This window comes from Lipotes vexillifer, unplaced genomic scaffold (assembly GCF_000442215.2).
Source record: "Lipotes vexillifer unplaced genomic scaffold, Lipotes_vexillifer_v1.1 scaffold90, whole genome shotgun sequence".
In the NCBI taxonomy this organism is placed as follows: domain Eukaryota; kingdom Metazoa; phylum Chordata; class Mammalia; order Artiodactyla; family Lipotidae; genus Lipotes; species Lipotes vexillifer.
In genome coordinates, this window is record NW_006782310.1 from 830,994 (window position 1) to 839,360 (window position 8,367).

General features: G+C 42.2%; 1 pseudogene; it reads left to right on the forward strand.

Annotated features, from left to right (window-relative positions):
- Positions 1 to 2,729: 2,729 nt before the first annotated feature.
- On the forward strand, positions 2,730 to 7,554 carry LOC103082759 (gamma-secretase subunit APH-1B pseudogene; annotated as a pseudogene).
- The last annotated feature ends 813 nt before the right edge of the window (positions 7,555 to 8,367 follow it).

Sequence of the window (8,367 nt, forward strand, 5' to 3'; positions counted from 1 at the left end):
GGATCACCAGCTTTAGCAAGTAAAATACAAGATTCCCAGTTAAATTGAGATTCAGATAAACAATGACCAACTTTTTAGTACAAGGATGTCCCATGTGCCATGCATTGTGTGTTTTACCTGCAAATCCTATGGCGCTCTTATAAAAATACTGTTTTTCTGACCCCACTAACTCTAAGTCACTCAGATATAGGAACCATTGATCATAGTCAATTCACTTGACTCTCAGTAGTGTTTCATTTCTTAGCCAAATCTCTGTCATGTTTAGAACTGTCTTTTTAATGGAATCACAGCCTCCTATGGTGAAATATCAAACTACACGACTGTGGCCTTCATTATGCTAATCTGACCTCACAATAACCCTGTAAAGTAAGAAAGGCAAAAGTTTCTCCATTTTGTCCATGAGAAAACTGAGGCTCAGAGACTTAAAGAAATTTCCCAGGCACAAGTGCTAGTAAATGGAAAACCTAGGACCCAACCTCACGTCTTCTGGTTCCAATTTCAATGCTCATTCAACTCATCAGTGCTGTGAGTGAAAGGTGGTGGCAATAATACAAGACACACAGAGAGAGAGGAATTCAGACAGAAGCTTCTGAAAATGTTTCATCAAAAGTATGGCTAACTAACCAGTTACCACTCTTAACTCATAGCTCTCTTAACCACCAGTCAACTAGGAGGCTGAAGGGGCCGACCTGTGACCCAGAGTTCAAAAGGTCCCAAGTCTCCAGGAATCTAGGGGTCTCAGAGAGAATTCAGAACTGGGTAAAACAATCAAAATGGTCTAGAAATTGGCTTTGGGACTAGTAATGAGAGTGATGACAGAGAATGCCTGAAAGAATGTTTTGTGCTCAGTACTGTTCTTGAACTGAGTAATGAGATACTCAGCCTGTAATTAACCTCAGCCACCTAGTTCATACCCTAGAATTTCCTCACGGTAACATAATGATTAGCTCTGCACCTGATCTGACCCTATGGGCTGCACTGCCATAAACAGGGTCAGAGAGGGGTTACCACTGGGGAAGGAGAGGAAGTAGAGAGACATCAGGAACCTAGGCTCTTAGGCAACATAGGAGAGATAACTGCCCCATCCCAAATGAATGCCTGGAGGGGATGGCGGAAACTGAGCTGCCTCCAGAGCATCTCCTTGAGCTCTCTGCCGTTGAGAGAGATTCCTTGGAGGACCGCAAGTCATCACACATCCACAATGACATGCAACATATACCATCCACATGGTCTCAACAGCACTTTCCTCTCTCACATTTGTGCCCTCGGAACAGCTACCACTGTGGGAACAGTGGCCTGAACACTCATTCCGAAGATGGGAAGGGGTGAGGGGCCTCCGATTGCCCAGGTCCAGCTTGCAGGTCAACTGAAGGTCATGTCCTCTTCAACGACCTCCTCCAAAAACAGGGGAAACAACCTAAATCTTATTTTCTCTGTTTTGACTGAGGCTTAAAACATCATGCTCGGGGCTTCCCTGGTGGCACAGGGGTTGAGAGTCCGCCTGCCGATGCAGGGGACACGGGTTCATGACCCGGTCCGTGAGGATCCCACGTGCCGCGGAGCGGCTGGGCCCCTGAGCCATGGCCGCTGAGCCTGCGCGTCCGGAGCCTGTGCTCCGCAACGGGAGAGGCCAAAGCCTGGTGTTAATTGGAATTTCATAGTCTAATATTATGTTCTGTCTTTAAGTCCCAGAAAACAAAAGGCAAGAAAAAAAAAAAAAAAAAAAAAAAATCATGCTCTTGCTTTTAATAAGCCACCAGAGTTGGTAAAAATAGGTCCATGAGCTTATGTGCCAGTTGATTTAACAGTAGTCTTCCATGGAAATCAAAGGGTTAGAGATCAGATAGCTTCAGAAGTTATTTCCAGACTCATTTCCAGATCCATATTACATGAGCAAATGTACACTTACCAAAATAAAGCACTTAAACAACAAATATGTGCTCCTACCCCTAAATCAGCATAAACGGGAGATGAAAGAAAATAACGAATGTGTTATCTCTTTTGAGGAAAATTTCCCTCTAAGTCCATTTTGATATTGTGCCAAGAATAATAATGATGCTGACGACTGGTCACCAGCTAGTCTCAGGGGTGGCAGTCGAAGCTGCCAAGTAACAAAGCGTGTGCTCAGGCAGGCCAGAGTTCAGACCTTCGGGACTGACAGAGGACATAGCCCACCATGGGAGGTAGGCATCAAGAACTGAGGCAGAAAGGCAAGCAGGGAGGGCTTCTAAGAAACCTATGGGCATAGATGCCCCAATATTTGCTGAAGATAAATGCTAGTCTTTAGTCTGGCACAACTCATGCTTACTTATTTTCTCCCAAGCTTTAATACTTACTTCTCTCTTTATAAAAATCACTGCCCAGTGTGATTTTGTCTAGTGTCATGATGCCAACTCTATGCTAATGAAGAAGAAAATACGTGTTGGGATTGGCTGTAATAGTCTTCTCGCTAACTGTTATTTCTTCTAGAAGCATGAACCTTGTCTTGGTCAGGTGACCTACTTCAAATGAAATGCAAATGCCTTATTGTTTAGAACAAAGATGGCAAACAGATTTTGTGTCACATATGAAGTCCCATCAGGCTCAGCAGGAACGAGTGCCATGATGGATGAGTGCCTCTATCATGGGTGTGGAGGGGAGAGAGCTGGAACGCAGAATAGCATCTAATACATAACATGCACTTAATGGTGAAATCCCAAGGCACTCTTTTTCTAGTGAGGAATACGAAAATGAAGGAAATTACCACCAATAGTGCTCAATATTTTCCAAAATGTTTTGGCCGAACAACAGACCAAGGTAAAGAATTAAGTGCTATAAACATTGAAGAGGCAGTGACAAAAATTATTTGCAGTACGGCAGAAACCAACACAACATTGTAAAGCAACTATACTCCAAAGAAAAAATTCTGATTAAAAAAAAAAATTAACTTTATTTGCAGATGACATACCTGCTTTTCCTCCAAAATCTGGAAGTAATACTAACCACTACTAGACTGAATAACAGCTTTTTAAAATTGCCAGAAACTAAACTCAGGACTTCCAGGATAAACATAGCTACCTAAGCTAGGATTTTTCCCTGTTCACTTGGTGGAAGTCACATAAAAGCAAAAAGGAGAATGAATAAAATTCCACGAACTCCATTTTCAGCAAAACCAGGAGTCCAATATACTATGCAGACTCTAAAGCATGTAAGATCCGCCAAAATCAGCAGAGATCAGCCCGAACTCATGCCTGTGTGGGGGAAGAGAGCATAATGGAGAATGCTACAGGGCATAGCAAAAACACATTTCTTGAAAATGGGGAGCCCCTCTTAGAGGCAAAAGCCCATGTCCCTTGTTTGCATCAACAAGTGGAGGAAATGGGTTGAGAAAGGGGGAGGATGGGGTAAGGGGGCAGCTGAGTCTCCCTGAGCCATGTCTCATCCAAAGAAGGAAAGGGGGTAGGGCTGCACAGCAAATGGGGGCACACAGGCCCCCTCTACAGGAGGTGGACTCTCTCTGAGGCTGCAAAGAAGTCCTTCAACTAGCCTGATCTTTCTGCCCCCCAGGAACTTCTCTTCTAGGAAAACTCAAATTATTTACTGATGAGTCATAAAATAACCCTTTTTTGTTGTTGTTTTGTTTGTTTTGTAATAAATTTTATTTATTTACTTATTTATTTATGGCTGCGTTGGGTCTTCGGTGCTGTGCACGGGCTTTCTCTAGCTGCAGCAAGCGGAGGCTACTCTTCCTTGCGGTGCGTGGGCTTCTCATTGCGGTGGCTTCTCCCGTTGTGGAGCACGGGCTCTAGGCGCGCGGGCTTCAGTAGTTGTGGCTCATGGGCTCTAGAGCACAGGCTCAGTAGTTGTGGCACACAGGCTCAGTTGCTCCGCGGCATGTGGCATCCTCCCGGACCAGTCAGTAGTTGGGCTCATGGGCTCTAGAGCACAGGCTCAGTAGTTGTGGCACACAGGCTCAGTTGCTCCGCGGCATGTGGCATCCTCCCGGACCAGGGCTCGAATGCGTGTCCACTGCATTGGCAGGCAATTCTTTACCACTGCACCACCAGGCAAGCCCTAAAATAGCCTATTTTTATTGGGTGAAGGATGGGCACAGCATTGACACAAAGCTAATACAGGAAAAAAAATTGTGAAAAACAACTACAAAACTTAATAATAGCTGAGTGCACTTGTCAGAAAACTATGACTATGAAGCACTTGAAATTTTTAAGCAAACATTTAACATGAATTTTTAAACTTAAGAGAAGTGCCTCTGTGAAGAAACACTACAAAGCAGAAACTGCAAAAGCTCAGAGATGTACAATAATTTAATAAATTAATTAATTACCTTAATTTAATAAAAAATGATCTAGAAGAAGCAGAAGACAAAAAATTTACAGAAATGAAGAAAAATTTAAAGGAGAATAAAATAATAATCAAAAAAATTTAAACTAAAATGGAGATAGAGGAAAATATAAGTGAATATTTTTATAATCTTGGGATCAGAAAGGTTTTCCTAAACATGACCCCAAAAAAGTTAAAACAATAAGGAAAATATTGATGAATTTGATTATATTAAAATTAAAATTTCTGTATATGAGAAAAACATAAATTAAATTCTGGGAAACATTTGAAACATACATAACAAACAAAACTTGATATTCTTTAGCCACACACACTTATATTTTACAAGTTAAGAAGAAAAATATAACACCTCAACATAAAAAAGTCAAAGGATATGAACAGACAAGTCAAAAATAAGAAACACAAGTATTACTAAATAAAAAAGAAAAATTCAAAACAGAATGGCAAATGCCATTTTTATATAGAAAATTATTTAAACATTTGTATGGCTACCAATGGGGGGGAAAGCCACACATGGATGAAAGTGTCAAAATGTTAAAACTTATGTGGAAAATATTTTATGCTGAGTTTTACTGCTTCAGGAATCAGAAGTAAGTAAAATATTTCTATATTTTTTAAAAGCACACAATTAAAACATCACAACAACATCAAAATAAGACCAAGGTTTAAATTAGTGTTTCTCAACAGGGCTGCTTTGCTTCCCCAGGGCACATTCAGCAATGTCTGCAGACATTTCTGGTCGTCACAACTGGTTAAGAGCTGATATTGGCAAACAGTGGATGGATGCCAGAGTTGCTGCTTAATATCTTACAACGCACAGGACAGCCCCTCACAGAAAAGAACCATATGACCTAAAATGTTAATAGTGCTGAGACTGAGAAACTCTGACCTAGACGGAAATAAGACAGGACTTATTTGTAAAAAAGAAGTAATGAGAAGATGCTGTGTTGACTTAATGTCTTATGATTAGCCCACATCAGAAATCTCAAGGAACTATTTCAAACTGTTCGGAAGTTGCCTCATATTCACATCTCCATATATCCCTGTGGGAACCAGCATCGTACTGCACCTAACCCCGTGGCCTCCGCAGAGCTGGAAGGGTGATGCTTGTAGAATCAAAACCGCTGAGAGGCAGCCCTAACTTCCAAGTCAGGAGAGCACAGCTGTACAGGCAGAATCCTCCTAGATAGAGGTGAATGGCCGAGAGGGTGGGTGTGACCTTCCACTCTGCTCCTCTCCATTCCTGCCTGTGGGAAGGCACTGCTTATGGGGGAAATCAGTTCTAACCTCCCTGTGGACCCTCATAACCAACGACTTCCCAGAAGATAGAGCTATATGTTGGGCTTTTGATGACCAAAGTACCTTTTTTTGAGTCCCTAGCAAGAGATTACTAAGATGAGGTTTATTGGAAGAGAAATGGTTTTCTAAATTCTTTAAGCTTCAGTTAGTACCTCAAGATTCAGACTTTGCCGACTTTACCATTAAGCCAGGGATGGGGAGACAAGGCTATGCTGTAAGGGGGATCCCTGCCATGCGAAAAGGAAGGTTAAAGACTATACTTTTCATTCCCAGAGAAGGTGGAAAGGGAAAGGAGAAAAGGGGAGCAAAAGATATATGTGTTCTGGCAACTTGCTCCAGACCAAATTCCAGAGGGAAAAAAGATGTATCTAGACAAATATGAGGGAAACTTGGAGCTAGTTGCTTCCTTCACCATATAGAACCTGGGAAAGCTGAGAGCCTCCAAGAAGAGGTTGTATCATATGTGACAGGAAGAGAACAGGTAGATGAACCCGAAATACCATGCCTGGTTGCCCATGCCTGAGTGGAGGGTGCAGTGCATCCAGACACTAGTGTGTGCCCTAGGAAGTCGCAAAGAAACGCTGAGATGACCAGTGGACTTTCTGAGGCCCAGGATAGAGAAATGTCAAGCATTTCAAAACTGATGGGCAAATGGTGGATTTTGGCTATGGACACCATCACAATACCAAACACTGCCAGGTATTACCAGTCACTAACCCTTCAGAGGACACCAAACCCCAGAGCAGGAACCAGAGAGGGCTCAGAAGGACTGCTCCTCTTGTATGTGGATAAGAAGTCCCTCAATTCCTTGTCACCATGAGAACCCTTAAAGCTCCCCCAACCCAACCCCATAGATGCCATCTTGGAGATGGGGAGAGAAGAAGAAATTTGAAGATGGAATTGAAAGAGACTATTTGAATTGAAAAGGACTGAAATCAGTGAACTGACATGCGTGTGTCCCCCTGCCCACTTTCCGTTAAGTCTATGATTGAATATTTGAGAAGCCTACATTTGCTTCCATATCTGAGCAGTGGTTTGTAAATGTGTTGCACCTTTTCGGGGTTTCCTCAGAAACTGAATCAGAGTGAGATGTCCCCACTTGTGTCTGGGCTTTGTCGGAAGGAGTAACTCTGACTTTAGCCAGAAGCCAGAAGAGGGAGCTGGTAGCGCTCATCCCCCGTGTCTTTCTTTTGTTTTATACACACACACACACACAATTAAAGCTTTTGTTTTAAAATGGTTAGTTTGAGAGGAATAAAACAACTTTAGAAAATGCTTTAATTAAAAAAAAAACAAAAACACAAAGTCTTACCAACCAAAAATTCTTGTCCTAAGATGGACCAATACAGAAATATCTGCTGATCTTTGGAGTGTTAGTCTCAGTCCTTATCCAAGAAATGTGCCATTTTGCATATTATAAACCTTTTTTTTTTTTAAAGCCCGTGTGGGCTTGAAGAGTATAAACCCAGGTGAGACAGCACCCTCTATGCGATTAATAGCTTATGTTTCTGGTTTGGGCTTTGGAATCATGAGTGGAGTATTTTCCTTTGTAAATACCCTGTCTGACTCTTTGGGGCCGGGCACGGTGGGAATTCATGGAGACCCTCCCCAGTGCTTCCTAAATTCAGCTTTCATGACACTGGTGATCATACTGCTGCACGCGTTCCGGGGCACTGTGTGTTTGGATGCCTCTGAGAAGAAAAAGTGGTACGCCCTTCTTGTAGTTTTTCTCCCCCATCTGCTGGTGTCAGCCCTGAGCTTCATAAATCCTCGTTATGGATTAAAGCTGGTGTTGGCATACATCATTCTGGTGCTCACAGGCGTCTGGACGTTCTTTGTTTCTGCCGGAGCCTGAAACTCTGCCTCCTCTGCCAAGACTAGGACTCCATCCTCTTCAAGCAGCGCTCCAGATAACCTCCAAGGACCGGCGCTTCTGAAACAGGAAGCTGTGCCTTTAGAAGAAGCACAGCTGTGTCTTCTAAAAGTCCATTTTCCTGGTGAAATTTGGAATAAACAGTACTATCTAGATACGATATGGCTTTCATGCAACGGCTTTCTGAAAGGGATACATCAGTGGTGTGCGGCCTGGCTGCAAGTTGGAATCACCTGAGAAAACATAAAGACTAGTGTTCTGGGCTCCACCCTCCAGATTTAATTGGTCTGGGCATTTGGTAAGTTTTTAAAGTTTCTTAGATAAAACTCCGATGTGCAGCCAGGTTGAGAACTGTCCACGTCCAAATAGGAACTTTCTGAGAACACCATAAGTAAATAAGAATGAGATGTTCAGCTATCTCCTAACTCAGTTTGTGTTGGAGCAAGTAACTATCTGAATGTCAAATAGAAGTCTCAGTTGGCCTTTGTCTTTTTTTTTTTTTTTAACATCTTTATTGGGGTATAATTGCTTTACAATGGTGTGTTAGTTTCCGCTTTATGACAAAGTGAATCAGTTATACATATACATGTTCCCATACCTCTTCCCTCTTGTGTGGCCTTTGTCTTTTTAAGTTCTGAAGTCACAAAAGGCTAAAGGGCTATCATCTCTGTGAACTGTTTTCTCATACTTCCCTAGTACTCTGTTTTATGAGAACATGGTAGGCTGTGCTTCTAACTACAATAATAAATTGCACTGACTTACTATGGTAAAAGAAAAAAAAAATTCTTGTCCTGTATTTCTTTTCTTTTTTCCTGTTCTTAACCTTGGTTGCCTTACTTTTTTAACTTTATAAT